Raw genomic sequence first — 22057 nt, forward strand, 5'->3', positions numbered from 1 at the left:
CGGCAGGTAAATAAAACTGGCCCGGCCCACCAGGGTGCTTACCCTGGCGAGCCGTGTGCCAAACGTTGCCGACCCCTGGTATACATTCTCAGAGGACCCAACCCAACATCCATCAAAGTCAATGGAAAGATTCCCATTGACTTCCATGAGCATTGGATTGGAGTCTCAGTCTAGAAGAGGGATTGAAGAAATCACTGTGAGTATTTTAGAGAGAGTGAGTGATGCAGGAAGCATAGCAGATATACTGGATTAGGTCATTTTAGAAAATGTTAACCCTTTAATTCACACAAACCTTGCCTGACCCATCATTCCTAGAAAAACAGGCTACTGTAACATCCATTACCCACGTGCAGTGTTTACATTTAATTTTCCTTCATTGCAGTCGCCTAAGCACATGCATGTGTTCTCCTGTTGGCAAAGGGTGCAGCCAGATCTTTGTCTGGCTGCTATGATTGTGCTTGTGCCAAGGTTCTGATGAGGCCTTTCAGAAAAACTGAATGCCAGCTATGTCAGGTATTATTCTGATTATAAAATATCCATAGTGCACGCCATGCAGAGGTCTGTCCCCTCCTGTCACCAATAGCACAAAGTAATTGTGTATGCCAGGATAGTGCTAGTTGCTAAGGGAGCTGTGAGACCCTAGGCTGCTTGCTTTAATTGCTTCATGTCAGGGTTCTGGTGAGTGGATTTGGGAGCCCTGACCTCCTGTTACCATGTAAAGGATACTACTTCAGATTTGAATACTCAAACTTGCACGTGCCTAAATATTTGCTTTCTGGGCACATTTAAGTGAGATTATTCAAATGCTCTCAGCAAATGAATGCAAAAGGGACACAATCAGAGCTGAAGAAAAAAATCACTTTTAAATTTGAATGAATGACTTGAATGTTCAGAAACCTTGGTTGCTAGAGTAACGAATTTGAATTTACTGGAGCTGAATCTTTCTAAGTTTCTAGTGCTATTAATACTCTTCCCATTACAGTCAATAGGAGTTTTGCCATTGATTTCAGTCTGATTTATGGGATAAAATACATAACTGGGCCATGAGGGGTGGTGCTAACAGTTTATTATATTCCCACTGATCTTTATAAACTCAGTTGAAATGGCAGGGATCCACTGAGGGACACTACTGTTATAATTTTGTCTGTGTGTCCAAAACTTTATTACAGCTTCAACAACCAAAACAAACTCCAAAAGGCAACATATCTTGGCTGGAGTGAAAATGGGGAAATGACACCCACCTCAGTCTCTTCCCAAACTTGCCACTTGTTCAAAGCATCTCAACTGTCCAAGGCCTAATAAGTCCACTTAAACAGAAGGCCCTAACTCCTATGTGATTAATCATTCTTTGTACTTCCCCTCACATATTGCTCTTTTGCCATGTAGTATAACATCTCCAGCAGATTGTTTTAGAAGAGAAACAGGTTAGATCAGTGTTTCTCAAACTTGGGTCACCGCTTGTGTAGGGAAAGCCCCTGGCGGGCCGGGCCGGTTTGTTTACCGGCTCCGTCCACAGGTCCGGCCGATCGCGGGTCCCACTGGTCGCTGGTCGCTGCTCCAGGCCAATGGGAGCTGCTGGAAGCGGCACGGGCTGAGGGACTTACTGGCCACCACTTCCAGCAGCTCCCATTGGCCTGCAGCGGTGAACCGTGGCCAGTGGGAGCCACGATCGGCCGGCCCTGCGGACGGGGCAGGTAAACAAACCAGCCCAGCCTGCCAGGGGCTTTCCCTACACAAGCGGCGACCCCAGTTTGAGAAACACTGGGTTAGATTCATTGGAGTTATTCTCTCCGTGCTAGAAAAACCCAGAACAGATAGAAAATATTCCCGGGGTAGTATTAGGGAGACTATAAAAGGTAACACATTCCCATCACTCTGCCAGGGCACAGGGGTCTGTTGAGAGAAACAGAATTCTGCAATTGGTGTGAAGGAGGGGGAGGGACAGCCACACGCTGAAAGGAAGTCAGGAGACCCATCAGGCTACCTGAAAGCTTCCTGATGCTATGGGATTCCTGAAACATCTGTCCTACTGGCAGTGGAGTTAATCACAGGCTTTAACCATTTAACCAAAAGCAAACCCCCCGGACAGAAAAAGATTTTTTAGGAGATGCAGGGAACCCCCCTCTCTGCCCCTATTAAGGAGAGAACATAATGCATCTGCCGATCCCTTCCTGAGTTGCCAGTGCTCCAAGAAGCATGTGTATGGCAGCAGCATCTCTGTTCTCTCCATTGTCGCTGCCTTAGGTCACCAGAACAGAGGAGAGGAGCTGGTGAGAGGTAATGCTGTTGCTAAGGGAAGACATCAGTCCCTGCAGTGCTGCCAGCCCACACTGTGACTGCTGTGAACCTTTTCCCCGCCATGGAAAGAATCGGGTGCCCTGGGCTCGATTCACAAAGAAGATTGAGGTGTCCAAGTGCTACTGACATTCACAAAACTCCTGCTCAGCTGCCATCTAATGCGGTAGGTGCCTACGTTTTCACCAGTAGGCATCTGCAAAGGTGCCTAAAGTCCTGATGCTGCACCACTTTGTATAGAACTAATTAAATATCTGTTGGAATAGCGACTTGTACCTGGCTTTCCACTATCCCAAGTGAGTACCCTGAGCACTGGGCTACAGAGTCAGCCTCTCACTTTGTCTCTTTCTCTGGCTCAATGACTATTTAATTAGTTATACAAAGTTATTCAGCAGAGAGAGCCCCACCCAGAATTCCAAATAAGCTGGTGGTTAGGTCCCTACAACAAATCAGAAAGTGAAGCTCTCTGACATCCCAGGTATGTGCCCTGACCACTGGGCTATTGATGGGGGGTGATCTCTGTGCAGTTAGGTACCTCCCTCTGGCCTGTTAGTCAGATACCTACAGCCAGTAGTGGATCTGGGCCCTAAGCCCCAGACCTTTCCTCTACATTTCTCTGCTGGCTAGCTTAGACAGCTCACTGCTCAGCTTGCTGGCTTCTGCCAATCACTTGCTTAGGCACCTAACTTTTCCTGTGTATTGTACCTAATGTGGAACTATGACTTCCCTGAGTACCTCTGTGAATCTAGACTCCTGTGCCTTCTGAAAGGTCCTTGGGTAAGGAGTGCTGATTCACACATGGGGAGAAACTACCTTCCACCACCATCAATGTGAACATCAGTGCCTCTTCACCAACCAGCCCACAAGCGTGATTTAAGTCCTCTCCTCAGCCCACCCCAATTTGATCATTGGTAGAAATTAAACCCATCACTTGTACTTTAATATGTTACAAAATCTAGCAATTCAGTCACTGTCTGCAAACTCTGCCTGTCTGCTCTGCCATACCGCATGTTGCCATCAGAACAACTGCTTCATCAAGCTTCAATTAGGACATGCAGGTAGAACCCAGGCAAAGAGAATTATCCTCATAATCTACTAATTTTTAAAAGGCCTCCAGCCTGGTGCTAGCATACCATGCTTGCCACCCTGCCAGAACTACAACGTGCATTCATGCAGAGGAGCAGCAGCCAGACAAGCTGTTACAGCACAACATGAGCCAGGGGACCCTTGTGATTAGAGGACATACATTTTGAGAAGAGAGAGCATCCAACTTCTTCAGTGTTGCCAACACTCATGATTTTATCACAGTTGAACACTATTTGATTGTTTTTTAAAGCCATCACACCTGCATTTGTGTGATTTCAGGAGAATCTCAGTGTTCATTCTTTTCTTAAAGTAGGTTTCTAGCCTTCATAGGGGCAGAGATGAGCGTGAAAACAGTCACCCTAAAAAAAAATCTCAAAAACCAGAATTCTCCAAAAAAGGAACCCAAAACAGCATTAAAAAAATAATTGCATGATTTTTAAGCCACTGATGATTTTTAGAGGCCTGGCATGATTTGTGACTACTTGGGGTTTGCAGTAAGGCTTCTTCTGATTCTTCCTCATGGTACATAGCCTTGAAACCAATTCATCAAACAGGAGGCAGACAACAACTAGATTCCAAAACTTATGTAAAACTTAGAACCCCCTTCCTGTAACAAGCTATGACATAAGAATATAAAAACAGCCATACTTTTGGGTCAGACCAAAGGTCCATCTAGCCCAATATCCTGTCTTCCAACAGTGGCCAATGCTAGGTGTTTCAGAAAGAATGAACAGAACAGCTAATGATCAAGTGCTCCATCCCCTGTCACCCATTCCCAGCTTCTGGCAAACAGAGGCTAGGGACACTTCACAGCGTGGTTTTTGCACCCTTGTCCATCCTGGCTAATAGCCATTGATGGACGTTTCCTCCATGAACTTAGCTGGTTCCTTTTTGAACCCTATTATATTCTTGGCCTTTGCAACATCCTCTGACAAAGAGTTCCACAGGTTGACTGTGTGGAAAAAAATACTTCCTTTTGTTTGTTTTAAACCTGCTGCCTATTAATTTCATTTGACCCCTAGTTCTTGTGTTATGAGAAGGCATAAATAACATGTCCTTATTTACTTTCTCCATACCAGTCATGATTTTATAGATGTCTATCATTTAGGGGGGAGGGATAGCTCAGTGGTTTGAGCATTAGCCTGCTAAACCCAGGGTTGTGAGTTCAATCCTTGAGAGGGCCACCTAGGGATCTGGGGCAAAAATCAATACTTAGTCCTGCTAGTGAAGGCAGGGGGCTGGACGCAATGACCTTTCAAGATCCCTTCCAGTTCTATGAAATAGAAATATCTTCATATACTTTTTTTTTATCCCCCTTAGTAGTCTCTTTTCCAAGCTGAAAGACCTAGTCTTTTTAATCGCTCCTCATATGGAAGCCCTTCAATATCTTTAATAATTTTTGTTGCCTCTTTCTGAACCTTTTCCAATTCCAATATATCTTTTTTGAGCTGGGGTGAACACATCTGCATGCAGTATTCAAGATGTGGGCATACTATGGATTTATATAGAGGCAATATGATATTTTCTCTTTCTCTTTCATAATGCTTCCCAACATTCTGTTAGCTTTTTTGACTGCCGCTGCACAGTGAGTGGATGTTTTCAGAAAACTATCCACAATGACTCCAAGGTCTCTTTCATTTTATATGTATAGTTGGGATTATGTTTTCCAATGTGTATTATTTTATCAACATTGAATTTCATCTGCCATTTTGTTGCCCAGTCACCTAGTTTTGAGAAGATCCTTTTGTAGCTATTCCCATTCTGCTTGGGACTTACAAATGTACTCAAGATAGTTATCATCTGCAAATTTTGCCACCTCACTCTTTACCCCTTTTTCCAGATCATTTATGACTATGTTGACCAGGACTGGTCCCAGTACAGACGCCTGGGAGACACCACTATTTACCACACCATTCTGAAAACTAACCATTTAATCCTACCCTTTGTTTCCTATCCTTTAACCAGTTATTAATCCACGAGAGGACTTTCCCTCTTATCCCATGACAGCTTACTTTGCTCAAGAACCTTTGGTGAGGGAACCTTGTCAAAAGTTTTCTGAAAAATCTAAATATACTGGCTCCCCCTTGTCCACTTGCTTGTTGACCCCCCCTCAGAGAATTCTAGTAGATTTTTCCCTTTACAAAAACCATGTGGACTCGTCCCCAACAAATTATGTTCATGAGTGCGTCTGACAATTTTTTTCTTTACTATAGTTTCAACCAGTTTTCCCGGTACTGATGTCAGGCTTACCAGCTTACAACTGCCAGAATCCGGAGCCATTTTTAAAAATTGGTGTCACATTAGCTATCCTCCAGTCATTTGGTTGATTACACACAACAGTTAGTAGTTCTGCAGTTTCACATTTGAGTTCCTTCAGAACTCTTGGGTGAATACCATCTGGTCCTGGTGATCTATTACTGTTTAGTTTATCAACTTGTTCCAATACCTCCTCTAATGACACCTCAATCTGTGACGGTTCCTCACATTTGTCACCTAAAAAGAATGGCTCAGGTTTGGGAATCTCCCTCACATCCTCAGCCGTGAACACCAATGTAAATAATTCATTTCATGACTTCATTCATGACTTTTCACATGTGAAAAAAAGGTAGACACATTTGCTCAAGAACATAGCCACAGACAGGTTTGTCTGCCTTCCAAAGGGCAGTTTTAAACAGCAAAATTGGGTTACAAAACTGAAAATGAGATCTCCCTCCCCCACCTCCTTCCTATCACAGCAAATTTCCCCAATCCCAGTTCCATCACCAGCAGGCTTTTGCACACAATCTAGTCAGCTCACAATACTTATCAATAATATAAAGCATTTTTGTAATTTAAAAAATTCCTTTGTGACCAAAATCATCAGTTAAGGGGCCCCCAAAACACCCACAAGTTATTTTGCCTTCACATCTAACTGGCCCTAATGGTTTCACGTCCATAACTGCCACAATTCTGGAGTCTTTATGCTCCACACTGCACTATTCATATTTCATGCAGTTGGTCATGGAGTAGGTTGGAGCAATATTTCAAAAGGAGGAAAAAAATTCTCTTGTGCTTAGCAGGGCGCTATTGAAAGGTCTTATTGTTCCTCTACTGCTGAAGATGTCCTCCTTTACAGTAGATTATTTTCCCAGCTACAGCACGCGCTCATATTTTCTTGTTTGAGAACTGAAGAAAGTCATCATTAATCAACTAGAAGCACATTTAGCAAAGTTCAACTTGTATGAAAAATTTATGTCAACCTTTAGGTTGTATGACAGCACCAAGACTTCACTTAATTAGTTTTATAGTGACTTTTGGTTAATGGCTGATTCAGATTATCTCGTTCTGGTTTTACTGGACATTTTAGTAACATATTCTGCTATTGATCATGGAGCTATGTAGTTGTCATACAGACAACCAGGCCTCAGTGTTTGCATTCAAAGCATGTTTGGCTGAAGAGCTGGGTGGCTCAGGATATTGAAACTGAACTAAGACACCTGGCCCCTCTAGTTTATTTGCTCACATGTGTGGAAGCAGAAAAAGAACTGACAGGAGGGGGTTGTGGAAGCAGAGAAAGAACTGACAGGAAGGGGATGCAATGCATGACAGTTCGTTAGCAAGAGTTAGGCTAACTGTAACCCTAATAACGCGAGATTTGTAGAAGCGAGGAATGTGTGAGGCGAGTGGGAAAGAACTGTGTAAGAAGTTGTTGCGACCTTGTGTAGATAATATGGAATGTAGACTAAGAGTCTACATTAGTGAGCAAAACAAGATATCAGAATGACCTATGTATAAACAAAATGCAGTTGTTGCTCATTATTGTCTGTAACAAAAGGTATAAATGCTTCCTGTAATTGTTTACCTGTTGGGAGACCTGCTTAGCTCTCTCCCTCTGCACAATTGTGAGAGTTAATAAAGCTTCTGACTTGCTGTACCCAAACAAAAGAGTGAGAACTCAGTTTTTCTCCGACACATGAATCCATGCTACTTCAGTAATAAATGAAAGTTGTAGCTAACGAATGGATATTGGATGGCCTGTATTTAGTGAGTTGGACAGGAATCTACATTCCAAAGGTCTCAACATGAGCTCCCTTGCTTACAGACGCCACAGCGCACCAAGGACTGAACATGGATGAAGAATGTTGCAAAGCTGGTCAGGAATGAGACACATTTATGGGGCAGTAATGCAAAACCTTAAGCTCAGTGCTGGAGGACCATAGTTTATGAGGCAAGTTTTGCCTTTTTGCTTGTTTTATGACAGAAAATATTTGCTTTTCATCAGTGTAAGTTCACTCCTTTCACCACAAGTGAAAAATGTTTTTTGCCAGCACAACTGTTTTGTATAAAATAACAGTAATGCATGTCCCTAGCAGCACAGGCCGCACTGAGGGTTAGAGGTAAATTCCAAATGTCATGTAATATATTTCACTTATTGACTAACTCTTGTGAGTATGAAAAAATGGCAAAAATGACAATATTTTATAGACTTGAACAAGTTTTCTGCACATTCTTATTGTTTGGGGCTTTTATAAATGTGAAATAATATTAGGGCAGTTGTACTAACTTACTAGAGTTTTGCTAGTGCAGAGTGTAACCTTATTTGGCAAATATCATTTCTGTTCTCACTTTAGTTGAATGAGCTGTATTTCAAATTGAAAAGCTTGTAACATATGTGGAAAAATATTGCCTTGTTTCAACATCTTTAGGGCATGATCCTGCTAATGCGAGTTGTCCGGCTCCATGAAGACACGTTTGAGATTTGCTCATTACCTGTAACTCTAATAGTATTTTCTATAGACCCACTCTCAGGCATAATGTTTAGTGCTGTGAATAAATGGGAGTATTCATAATAATAAGCATAATGAGGTGCATCTACAAAATTACTGTACTGTAATTCAAAAAACCCACACTACAGGAATTTTGTCTCGAGCACTGTCTGTTAGCATATAGTGCAATGTGCCAAAGCTCTTCTAAATTAAAACAAAAAACAAAAAAAACAACCACATGAACAGTGTTCCTGTGTGTGTGTGTATGCTCTGATTTACTGCTGCAGGACACTACAGCTGGTAGCAGGGATATTGGATCTGTGATAAGAAAAGGAAAAGCAAACAAACAAAAGGGAAAGAAAATAAAGTCAAAAGAATGTAAAACAAAAAATACTAAACAAGAAATTCAGTAACCAGGAAGGACCATAACTCTGCAGTCAGACAGTTCACCCCACACAAAGCTACCTTAACATACTAATGAAAAAAATAACCCATTTCTTTATTTTCCCCTATTGTGCTACTAAACTAAAGGTCCTTGCTGCATGCCTGCACCTACAGTGCTGGATGTGCAGCATCTGACTTCCTGAGGGCCAAAGATGCTAATAGCAAATATATGACAGCCATCTTTGTGGGCAATGGTGTACGGCGAGAAAATAAAACTATAGCTACATACATACATAAGCAAGATGGCATTTGTGTTACATGCATTCCTAGCAAGAGGCTCAGTGGTGGCAGAAATGCAGAATATTCAGAAATACGTTGGCTGCCCTTCAGATGAGAAAACCATGACAAGTGCTCTGTTGCCATGTTGTGTGGGTGAAGAGGTAAAAGGTATTTATGATCTTTTGCCCAACAACCCACCTTACAAAAAATGAAGCTCCCCTTTAAAAAACAAACGGGAAAAAAAAAACCTTAGTGTTCTAAATAACCTTCCTCTGGGGGAGTGTGGGCATGGGGAGGAGGTATTTGAAACATTTGTCTTCAGGCAAGTGAGACAAATACCAGGAAAAATACGGACCAATTTCTATGCCAGATTACACTAAGTAAATATCCTAATAAGGACTGAGCCCATCATTCCAGGTCAGGCAGAGACACCATACTAGCATGGAAATTAAGTTCTTTAAGGACTTCAAAGTTCCACAAAACCATAAAAACTCCTGGGAGATTGTAAAACATCTCCAAATCATAGCCGTTCATTAGAAGCTTTTGATAGCAAACCACCTTGTTAACCTCATTTCCCATAAACGAGACTTATGAATGTGACTTTAGTAAGAAGCTAACCAGTACAAAAGGTGTGGAGGACTGTAATAGAGAGAGTGTGTTTTTTAATGAGGAGTAGGGAAAGGATGGTGGTTTATGTTTATTATTCCCTGGCTGGCTTTGTGTTGTAATCAGAGAATGCAAGCTTAGGTGGAAGATAGTGTGGTATGAAGCACACTGCTGGAGCTGTGCTAATAAAAGTACATTAGCCGCCTATCAAAGGGTGTGCTCCTCGATTGATGTCTACAGCACACTACAGAAAGCAGTTCGCTTGCTAGGGTATGCAGGGTCAGGCCCGTCACATGCCAATTAATAACTCAACAGAATTAGCGATTTGCTCATCATTATTAATTGTCATGTGAAAGGCCTGATCCTGCATCCCAGCAAGCAAACTGATTACTGTAGTGTCCTGTGGCAGTCAATCCAGACGCACATGCTTATGCCAATGCAGCTGAGTTCATGGAGGCCATGTACTAATAATTTGCCTACCATAACCCAGTCTCTTCCCCTCTTTGTGACTTCCCTAGATGGATTCTGAGGCCTGCTTAGCACAGCTTGCAACCAATCAAATAACATTTGATGGAAAAAGCAGTGTGATATTCTTGGCTCCTCAGGCTCCAAGCTGAGAGGTTGTAGGAACTTACTGCAGTTAGCCAGCAAGTAGATGGAGGAAGAGTTGCAGCTCGCAGGGCACCTCATAGCTGACTAAGGGACCTGCAATATTGTATAACCACTCTAGGGCAAAGATGGGAGGAGGCAAGGAGTACTCCTGACACCCCACCTCCTCCTACCAATGCACCTCGTTTCATGTCCTGTTCTGAGCTGGTTGAGAGAAGTGGGGAAAGGAGCAGGCGTAGTGCCTCACAGCTGCTTGCTGCATTAAAAGAGTGACAAAGAGGAGACCTGGACACAGCATAAAGAACACAAAAGACCGTAGGGGGCCTGTTAGATGCTGGCAGTGGCATCTGTGACCACATCTCCATGATGACCACACTGACTTGGGAGAGGCAGCCACACCTCACAGAGCAATAAGGGTGTGACTGGTTGGATCACAGAAACCCTCTTGGGAGCTGCCACCTGATGTACCAAGATTACCTCTGTTCCTGTTTTCCCTGCCAACTCAGGACTCCAGCACCCTGTCTTGCTGAGCCAGACACTCCCGTCTGCTCCAATACAGACCCAGGATCTGAATAACTTGCCCCAAAGCTGCAAGTTTACCTGAAAACAGCTCACAGAAGTGTGCTCGTCTTTAGCACTCAGATGCCCAACTCCCAATGGGGTCTAACCCCAAATAAATCCGTTTTACCCTGTATAAAGCTTATACAGGGTAAACTCATAAATTGTTCGCCCTCTATAACACTGATAGAGAGATATGCACAGTTGTTTGCTCCCCCAGATATTAACACATATTCTGAGTTAATTAATAAGGAAAAAGTGATTTTTATTAAATGCAGACAATAGGATTTAAGTGGTTCCAAGTAGTAACAGACAGAACAAAGTAAGTCACCAAGTAAAATAAAATAAAATGCGCAAATCTATGTCTAATCAAACTAAATACAGATAAGTTCCTCACCAGTTCCAGAATGCTCCCTTTTACAGGCTAATCTCTTTTTAGCCTGGGTCCAGCAATCACTCACACCCCCATAGTTACTGTCCTTTCTTCCAGTTCCCTTCAAGTTTCCTGGGGGAGTGGAGAGGCTCCTTCCTTAGCCAGCTGAAGACAAAATGGAGGGATCTCCCACAGGTTTAAATAGACTTTCTCTTGTGGGTGGAGACCCCCCCCCCCCCTATGCAAAGTCCAGCTTCAAGATGGAGTTTTGGAGTCACCTGGGCAAGTCACATATCCCTGCATGACTCAGTCTTTACAGGCCGAAGCCATTGTCCACATGGTATCTTGTATGTCTCCAGGAAGACTTCTTATGTGGATTGGAGCATTCCAAGATGCATTGTTCCCCAAGTGATTCCTGATCAGGTACTTAACCTTGCAAATTCCTTCCTAAAGAAACTGATCAAATGCCTCACAAAGCTTACTTAGAAACCAAGCAAGTATTCAGCCCATATTCTTAACCTCAAGTAGAAAATGATATATGTGTACAGATAGGATGAATAGATATAGTAGACCATAACCTTTACGGAGATATATTACATGGTACAGGCAGCACAAAACATATTCCAGTTATGTCATACATACATTTATAAGCACACCCCCCCATAAAGCCTTACGGGGTACACTGTCACAAAGGGCATCACTGGTACCAGACACAGAGGCAGCAGTGGTAAAAAGATGCATTTGAGTGTAAAATGTTTCTTGGTGATGGCTATGAAGCATCTATTCTGAGGGCTGGTGGGAGGAAGTGTTGCGGGGGGGGGCATAATATTTTCTGTGGTGTAACATTTTAGTGGATCTAGACACTAGATGTCCTTAAGCTACCCTTTCAACTGGTGCACAGTTGAATAATAGGGAAGTGGTGTGCTGAGGCGTTAAGAATCAACATTGATTAATGGTAAAACTGTCAGTTATTTATCTGACAAAAGGTTTCCGATTCTTTTTCTTTGACTCGTTAAAATTGGTCATTGGGCTGTTGTTTTCAATACTGTCATAATTTAAATCTTGTGGACTTTATTGTTGAGATTCTTTTCTTAGACTTGAATTGCTGGCCCAAGAACTACACAGCTATTTGAGATTCTTTGAGCATAGCTCAGCATGGTCTTAGCTCTACTTATGCTAGTCACAGTAAAGATTTCACACACACTGAATTTGGTCTTTGCTTTGTGTTTTGCCCCCAAAGATGCGATTCCCTTTTCTGATCTCTTGTAGATTACATTTAAAATTCATTCTATTTGCCACCCCTACTGCCTTGAATACTCCAGCAATAGCTTTGCCACCTGCTTTCAGAAGTCAGTGTATTACTCTCCATCAGGAAAATGTATGGCAGTAGGTTAATTTGTTTTAGTTAGATATCAGTGTTGTCAAGGAGCAGTATAATTTGCCCCTCTCTAGCATTAATGAATAAACAGCCCCTGTGCTATGTCATCACTCAGCTCCACCAGTCCTTCTCATTCACAGATAAGCATCGAGCATATGGCGGGCCGAGCGGTGAAATAAGATTAGCAAAGTCATCCCCAGTGTAAGGCCACTGTATTCAGTTAAGTAACACCAGGGAAGAATGTGTAGTTAATGCATGGTACTCTCACACTGCCAACAATCAGAGGGCTTTAAGGGCTGCCAGTTCATATTATTCAACTTTTATTAATTCTACTAAGAACAAGCCAATGAATTTAATTTGAACTCTTGATGGAATTGTAAACTGCAGACCATCTGTTTTCCATCCTAAACAACTGATAGGCCAACATTTATACAAACATTTTGTTCAAGGATTTGAAGCTTTTAAGGAGCAGTTGCCTCAAAACCTACACTCCCCTCCTTTAGCAATGGAGGACATTATGGGCTAAGATTTCTTGTGTGTATGTCTTAACACTGGTCTTGAGCTGGACATTTCGCCTATGCTAGAAATGATGCAGGGGTTATGCTTGAACTCTTGCTGTGATCCAAGGCCCATATGGCTTCATTTGGCACGTGTAAGGGTCAATGCTTCTGTTAATACAACTAGTACAAATACTTCCCTGCCATCTATGTTCCGCCTTATTTAGATTGGCAGTGATTGCTCCCACAAGCTGGAATTTCCTTTCACTGTAGGTTGTTGAAATGATTATGATAGTTTGGGGGTTTTTTTGGGGGCGGGGGGGGGGTAACTCAAAGGTTGTATGTATTTATTGAATTATACTGTGCTCTGTGCAATGAGAAAAGCCCATATGGAAAGGATATATGTTGGAGGCAATAATACATAAATAGTACATATTATATTACCATCATATTCTTATATATGTTGCATATTCTTTTGGAGTGAAAGAGGTCATTAAGCGCTTCATTTACATTTAAGACAATATACTGAGTCATATGCAATCAGGCTGGTGTTTTTAAAGGGACTAATGTAGTCAGTTGCCTCTCTCCTAGTCAAATATGTGAGTAGCTAACTCCATTAGGTGCCATTGCAAACTCTAGCCTTAGTCTCCTTATAGTGAGTCATCCATTATAGGCAGAGCTGCTACCACTGTCACTTCCCATTATAAGAACTCAATGGTCGCACGGGGTAGCAATGAGTACACAGATCCACTTGAACCTTGGCACGGCTAGCCTGTGTGGCCACTTGCCACTGCCCAGGCTATCCCAGGTACCCTCTTGTTTTTAGCACATTAGCTAGATGACAGCTAGGATGATTAGGTGTACATGAGCTAGGAATCATAGCCCTAATCTCCAGTGTAGTTCTCTGTTTGTACAGTGCCTAGAACAATGGGTGGGGTCCTGGTCTGTAACTGGGGCTCCCAGGCACTGCGGTAATACAAATAATAACTACAACAAGGTAATACTTTGTGGCCAAGCTACTTATTATAGTCACTGAAGTGCCAATTTTAGTACTACAAATGTCACGCCTCAAGCAGCTGATTCCCTATACTGGGTAAGTCTCGTAAAAGAAATCTACATGGCGATTATATCAGCTCTCGTATCTCTGATTAAAAATTAGTTGTGCACTTTAAAAGTTCTCTGTGCCAAGAATATATAAAGAAAGAATTAAAGGGCCCTCAAAGGCGTTCTGCAGATGCCTACTGTAGGATATTAAAAAAGCCCACCAAACTCTGAGGGGTGTATTTTCAAAGCATTGCTCAAGGTTTCTCCCTTTATCAGGATTTGAGTTTGTACCTCTATGCACCACTTTGAAAGTTCCCCCCTAATTGTGAAACTAACCAGGTTCTTATCTAAATAATTGAAAGTGCTGTGAATCAAACTGAAAAAAAAAAGTCTTATGGTGTATTTCAATAGCCAGAACCAGACTATTATAAAACAGCTTAACTCTACAGAATGAGAATATTTTACTCAGTAGGACCACTGCAAACTGAAATTCATCTTACTGCTATCCAGCCTACTGCTAGACAGGAACTAAAATGCTTCCTCTCAGCCTGAAAAATGATTTGTTACTTAACATTACAATCATATGGCAGGAAAAAAAAAAAGAAAGAAAGTAAACTTAACAAGCACTTACAAGTAATACTACCAACGGAAGATGTGTGGAACATTCTTGGCACCACAAGTTGCATACACAAGGCAGGCTAGAATATTGTAGCACAGGACAGTAAAAGGTTGCCTGCTATAAAACTACATGCTTAATGTTAAGCATGCAGGTAGTCTTATTGAACCTAATAGGACTTGAGTGTGACTCTTCATATAGTCACTACACATATTCACTACACATATGTGCTTGCTGAACTGGGACAGAAGGTCACAATGCCGTATAGAACTGAAGACATATGATCACTTTCTGTTTGGTGTCTTCTCCGTCCTGTACCCTACCATTTTTTCTCAATTTTATTTCACATCTGAATTTAGCTACAAGATTAACCAGCATTTTCTTTTAAAGGCCACATTTCCATTGTGGTTTGAAGCCATGTCTTCACTAGTGAAGATGGGTATACACTGGCTAGTGTAGTTGGGCACACAAATACCTGCACACACAGTTAGAAAATGTTAATCCATGTGTACTAGTGATAGACTTTTTCACATGGAAATCTCAGCTTTGGCAATGGGTTTTGCAGGTGTAATTTTTTTCCATGTGGCCACCGCACCGGGAGGTGTGTGTAACAGCAGAAATTATGCAAATATCATACTAAGCACACGCAGTTGCTCTGTAATATATGTACGCGTGCAAAAATTTATTTCTCTTATTTTCACCACATAGTTATGACAAGGATTTTGGACAGTACTGGGAACTGAGCTAATTTTTTCCAGGGCTGAAGAATGAACTTCTACAGTTTGAGCTAGAGAGATAAGCCCCCAAGCTGGCTGCTGTAGGAGTTGCATATCATAAATGGATAAAGGGTACATAGAACAGAACACTAACTGATGGGTTACACATATGCACCTGATATTGTCAGTATCTCACCCAACTTCTGCTAAAATATCTTCACAGCAGTTGTCCCTACACAATATTTTTGTAAGCCAAAAGTATACGCTGCTGCATAATAAAATGCAATGTACATTATCGATATGCATTACATTGGTTTTAATTTTTGTTAATAATTGTGAGCCTAAGCTTCCTAGGGGCTCAGTGCCCAATAGGATTTCGCAATGCCGAGGAAGTTGCAAATGCTCAGCACCTCATAGGTAGTTTTTAGGACCTCCTGGAATTGGGCCCTGTGAGCTATAAAAGATGCAGCCGTAATGGTTTTAGTAAAGCTCCTTGCTTTGCACATTAACCCAGGAAGGAAGTGATGGATTACTCTGTGAGAGCTTAGTCAATTTTATCAAGTGCTGATATGCTACCCAGGCTGATATGCTGCCAATTCCAATCAGCACCTAATAGTTTGAAAGTTCATCTTTCCCACCAGCCCGAGACTAGCAGCAGTTAAAAGTAATGAAAAACAATAAAAGAAAAGAGAACAAGCACGGTAACACTTGACATTTGAGAAGTTTTTTCCTTACTTTAGAACACTCACAAAATAGACCCGCCATTGGGGATACTACAGCAAGCAACCCAAGAGCTAACGCTCCTAGTTTGCCGTTTTGGTTGGGCCAGCAACTCCTATGTGAGTATATATACATCACTGGCTGAGCAAAGCCAGCAATAAGCGCTCAACTGGGTGGCATTTGCCTGTTTATTTGTAATGCTTTAACTTTGGATGCTGCATCTGACCCATGACTGAACTGCACAGAATGTTCTAGGCATCAGTGGGCACAAGCCTATTGATTTTGATACAAATTGGAACATTAGCAAAGCCTGATTCATAGGAAAAATCAGGGTCCCCAGACTGCCTGGTGCTTTGGGAAGAAGAATCTGTCGCCCACACAAATCAGAGGCAGCAGCTTAACTTGCTGAGTGAGGCGAGTCTGTAGTTTGGACTCTGTCAAGGGAAAAAATAACAAAGAGGGCAGTCTGTAGGGGAGAATTGGGGCAGGGGAGCACAGCATGGGTGGAGGAAATGGGAACCATGAGGGGTAGAGGCCAAGACTGGGAGTGTGGCAACAGGAAGTTGAAGGATGAGACAAGTAGTGGGGGGAAGCAAGTAAGGACTGTTGGGGTAGTAGAGGCAGGAAGCAGCAGGGACACAAAGAACTGGGGATGGGGGGTGAGTAGTGACTAGGAGGGGGATATGGGAACTCATGGAAGTAGGGCCACAGATTAGGGCGCATAGTGATGGCGAAGAAGCAGGGACCCAGAGAGGGGTGAATAGAGATGGTGAGGGAGAAGCAGGGACCTGGAGGAGGGAATGGTAGGGAACACAGAGACATCCTCATGAGTGTGGAACCCTGGTATACAGGGCGCATGGGGCACCACCCTGGGGTGAGGTGGCTATGAAGTCTCCAAGAGCCCCAGGCATAAGGGACGGGGTGCAGAGAGTTGCAGGAATCCCTGAGGGGGGAAGGGGTCCACAGAGAGGGATGGAGGGATGCAAGGAGCCCCTGGTAGGTGCAATGTGCTCAGCCTACACCCTAGTTTAGCCTCCTTACCAATCCATAAATCCATAAACTGGATACAAAATTTACTACCTTACTAATGAAAGCCAGATTGCGATACCCTTGCTCACACTGTGTAGTACCTTACACTGGGCTGGATGGTGCCCCTGCCACAGGAGAGTGACGGGCATAAGGCCCTTAGAGCCTGGTGCAGTCTATCCCGTCTCACAGACTACCCCTTTATCAGCCTGCTACTTCCCATCCTGCACATCTGACCAAGGAATTGATTGGGAAGTGGGAGGAAACTAGACTTTCCATCCCAATACGCTGGCCAGTTGGTGCTCAAGGGGAAGTCATTAGCACTGGGGCCTGGGCTTATGTAGATTACTTCCCTTTCTTTTCCTTGAGTGCAAGGGGAGAACCAGACTCACCAAGCCACAATTTGGTTCCTGAACTGCTCCTGGAGCAGCACAACTATGGATGGTCCCCTACTCAGGGTCTGGTGGCAAAGCAGTTCAGTGATTTCAATATGACTGCTCACAGAGAAACGTTCTACTCACTGTAAGGGTAGCAGACTCTGCCCGTTGACTTTTACAAAGTCCTTGGAAATTGTTGGCTGGAAAGTGCTAGTCAGGGCAAATTATTATTGATATTGATACAATGGTACCTTGTGATGTCAGGAACATTCCTGTATTTATTACTCACAGGGTGTAGCTGAATCTGAATGGGGGAGTTTATTTTTTGTAGCAGTTCCCTCTCTCAAAATATTTGTTCTATTCTGAAGCACTTTCTAGAATTTATTTTCAGTAAAAATGTGCTACTTTTACTGCTTTTATGAACAGCCCATCAACTCCCATATAATTTAAGTTTCCCAGCAGATTATTCTATGTTCTGGCAACCTTAACTTAAATACTATTAAATTAATTGCATTTTATAAGACTGACTAATTGTATGGATGTTGCTTAAACACAGGTCCTCTAGCAACTGCTTCCGTGGCACTTGAATGGCCCGGGACATTTAAGCAGCAACACTATGACTTACTCCAACATTAAAGACCAATTTCCAAGTTGTGGAAAGTGTTGTAAAACAATTGATTGTTGCAGGAATCTTGCTTGTTTGGCAATGGTCCTTTCTCTTGATGACAGGGTATCTCTTGGAGAATAGGGTTTGGAAGCAGGGCAAGTGCATGATTTAGCATAATTAACTTTATTTGAGGCTACTTTTCAAAATCACTCATCTACCTTCCAACATATGTAACAGATGTTACAGAATAGCATTGAAAGAGCTTTGTTCATATGGGTCAACAAGTTGCTTCAGCTCCATGAGCTATCTGTTATTTAGGGCCCCTCTTTCATTATTTATCTTCATAATACCAGTCAGACGTTACAAGTGGAGAAATGGCTAAATAACTTTAAAATTCTGTCCCTAAGTATCTCTGTGCCACATTTACCCATCAGTTAAATGAGGATAAATAGTACTCACCTAGATGTTAAAGCTGTGAGGTACTCAGATGCTATGGTACCTCACATATTTGTGGCCATATATATATATACACCACAGAATATTTTGCAGACATGACTTTAGGCTTTAATAATAATACCCAGTTCTTATATAATGCTTTTCATAAGCAGATCTCAGAGCACTTTACAAATGGGGTAGGCATCATTATACACACTTTATACATGGAGAAACTGAGGCACAGACAAGGTAAGTGACTTGCTTAAGGTCACCAGTAGGTCAGCCCAGTAGGGCCTTTGCGGGGTGCCCATGCAGGAGAAGGGGTGGCATCTAGGGTTGGTCCCACCATCCTTCATGTCATGCATGAAGGGCTTCCCTATGGGTGTCAAAAAATGGGTACCTATATGATAGGTAGGAGAACCCTGCACTGAGATGGAAGATACTGAATGGAGGTCTCCCTCATCCTCCTCAGTAACCTTCAACATGGGTGGGAGAAACAGCAGAAAAGGGTGGAGAGTCCGGCAGCACTGGAGAGTGATGGTAGTCCAGAGACCGGGGTCTCGGTACCGAGAACCATTTGGTACCCATGAGTAGTGGAGAGCCTGGTTCATCTGCCAGTGCTAAGTCTTTTGACTGTAAATTCCAGTGGTACTAAGTGGCGGTACCAATGTGGTGGCATGCTTGGCAATGGAAGAAGACAGTACCATATTGAAGCAGCGCCAATGGTCTTTGATACTTCAGTTTGCACAGTACTAGGGTCCAACCGGGGAGGTACCAATGACAGAACTGTGCTCAATGGTACCACTCTGGAGGAGATGTTTATCATTACTCTCCTTGACCCTTGTAGATGGTACCAGAGTTCTGTCAGAATCATGTTTCTCCTTAGAATGCCAAGATTTTCTGGTCCTGCCGATACCAGAGAGGGAGTCTTTTGCCTGTATGGAACCAACCAAGAGGTTGAGGCTTCTAATACCATGGACTTAGCAGGGGACCAAGATCTTTTGAGAACAGAGTCCTTATGATTGGTGTCAGAACGTCTCTTCTTTGGAGCCTTCACTGAGGTCTCAAGAGTCTTCTCTTTCTTAGGAGAAATTTGCCCCAAGGTCGAAGGGGTTCTGGATCTTCCTGGAGACAGATGTCCAGGGGACTCTGAAGTGTGTCGAAGGGAGCACTCCATCAGCAGCAGCTCAACGTGAGCTCCTAGTTCTGCCTTGCCCTGGATTTAAGGGGTAAGCAAAAATTACACTTCTGGGAGATAGGTGACTCTCCCAGGCAGTGTACACATTGAGAGTGGCCATCACTAACTGAGATAGCTTCCCTGCAAGAAAGGTAATGTTTGAATCCTGGAGAGCCAGGCATGCACTGCCAGAGAGGGGAGGGAGAGAGAAGAACAAAATTAATCCTTTCACTACTTATCTAATTACTATATATCCATAGAATACTAAATTATAAACAAAAATTTAGCCTAGTCACACTCAAAGCAGACACTCTAGGGCTCCAGCCAGCTCAGACTGAGATGGTTTAGAAGGAACCCGGGGTGTTTTACCTTTGCAGCGCTATATGGCCTTGCTGCTCGGCACGAAGATATACAGGATGCATGGCAGGCTGAAAAGACACTGCTAACAGAAAATCTCTGATCAAGGAATTGAGAGGCTTGTATGCATCTGAAGTAGAGCACCAATAGGGACACTACTCAAAGAAGAATTTCAAGTTTCATGGTCGCAGAGGAAAACTTGGAAATAAATGTGATTCTAAATGCTCAAAAAACAAAACTGCACATTCTTATGTTTTTAAATCTCCGGGTTTTAAACTCAAACTCATCATTTTCAAAGGCCTGGATCATGATTTTGGGGTTCTTGGAGCTGGCAGCTTACAAATCAGCTGTCATTACAATAAAAAAAACAGGCGTCACCAATGTGTTTGACTTGGTTATTTTATACTACTGCATTGTAGAGATGAGCTGAGATGTAAAACAGAAGCCCTGAGCACTGGTCACTGAAGATTCTGTAGCACTTTCAGACAGAGTGGGAATGTTAACCCTGTGATCCAGGTCAAATTCAAATTCAGATAATTACATCTTCATGCTGGAATCCTGCAATTCCTTCTTCAAATCGTTGTGTAGTGTTGCTGTATGCTTTCACAGTACTACTGTATGTTCCACAACACATCGCCTGCATTTTTCTACACTTTACCTATTTCACAAACATTTTGTAAGGCTTAATGAATATAAACTGCTTTGAAAACCTCAGGTAAAGGCAATTTTGAAGTCAGTTGTTGCTAATAAATAACCACGTCAAAATTTCTCTGGCTAGTCCTCTTCTATCTAGCCTATGCTAGTGCTGATTGCACAAAACTACCATCCCTCCAAGGTTATTCTATTGTTAACGTCCTGAGGACAAATAGAAGCGTCTCACCTTTATTTATAATATTACTGGCGTGAATGTCACCCTCTCACTAGCTTTGATCATTTTAAAAAGTGCAATCTTAACACTACAAATCAATAATAAAAAAGAAATTCATAGACTTCCTAACAGGCTTAGCATTAGAACTAATATTGTGTAACTGGAAATCAATGGCTTCAATTAATAGGAATATATGGCTTCATTTTGTAGGTACAACCTTTACATTTGAAAGGTTTGAAGTTCCATAACATATGGGATTCCACTGGTGCAATAATTATGCCGTGCCTGAAAGACATCATTAGTTTAAAATTTGAAGGTACTATTTTGTTATAATAAACTATCTTATGCTAGTTAAATGTTAGTTCTCAGTTTCTTCAGTGATCGCCCCACCCTCCTTGAGTTTAACATGGGGTTGTCATCCTGTCAAACACCTCTGTGGACTGCAGATTCCTCTACAGCTGAGAGACTTGGGTGACCTATAGAAATCACCTGAAAAATCTCGAATGCCAGCACCAGCACTTTCTTCAGAAAATCCTCAACATAAAGCAGGAGGATCATCGCACTAATGTCAGGGGCCTCACAGAAGCCAACATCTTCAGTATTGAGGCCCTGATTATCCAGCACCAGCTGAGGTGAAGTGGGCACTGTGTGCGCATGCCCGATGTATTCTTACCAAAACAACGGCTGTACGCCCAACTCACCAAAGGAGAAAGGAAACGGGGAGGTCAAAAGAAACGCTTTAAAGACACCGGCAAGATAAACATCAAGAGATGTGACATCAACACCACACACTGGGAGACAGCAACCCAGGATAGGGTTAACTGGCAAAGACTTGTCAGAGAGGGAACATCGCCTTGCCCTTTTCACAGAAAAATGCCAGAAAAGAAAGGAAAGAAAACTGTCACACAGCAATCGTAGCCCAACCCTGTCTGTCAACACCACCTGCAATGTCTGCCAATGAACCTTTGGCTCAAGGATCAGACTCCTCAGTCACCAAAGGACCCATGAAAAATAAAATCTGTGAAAGAGATCATACTCGACCTCAAGGACTCGCCGACGATGGACTGCAGATGCACACAGTGCTCCTCCTTTGTGTTGCTAAATAGCTTTTCATGCGTGTCTTAATTTTCAATATACAAATAAAAAATTTGGGCCCAGTTTGGGCCTAATCTTGCAGAAAAGCTTTTAATGTGGTGGGGGCTAAAAGGCTGGGCTTCACAAAGGTGTTTAGGCATCTAAAGGTATCTAAATCTTGAGTTTAGGTACCTATGTCCCACTCTTGGCTCCCCTGTGATCTAAAAAAC

Source organism: Terrapene carolina, unplaced genomic scaffold, assembly GCF_002925995.2.
Source record: "Terrapene carolina triunguis isolate 2854851 unplaced genomic scaffold, T_m_triunguis-2.0 Scaffold33891, whole genome shotgun sequence".
Taxonomy (NCBI): domain Eukaryota; kingdom Metazoa; phylum Chordata; order Testudines; family Emydidae; genus Terrapene; species Terrapene triunguis.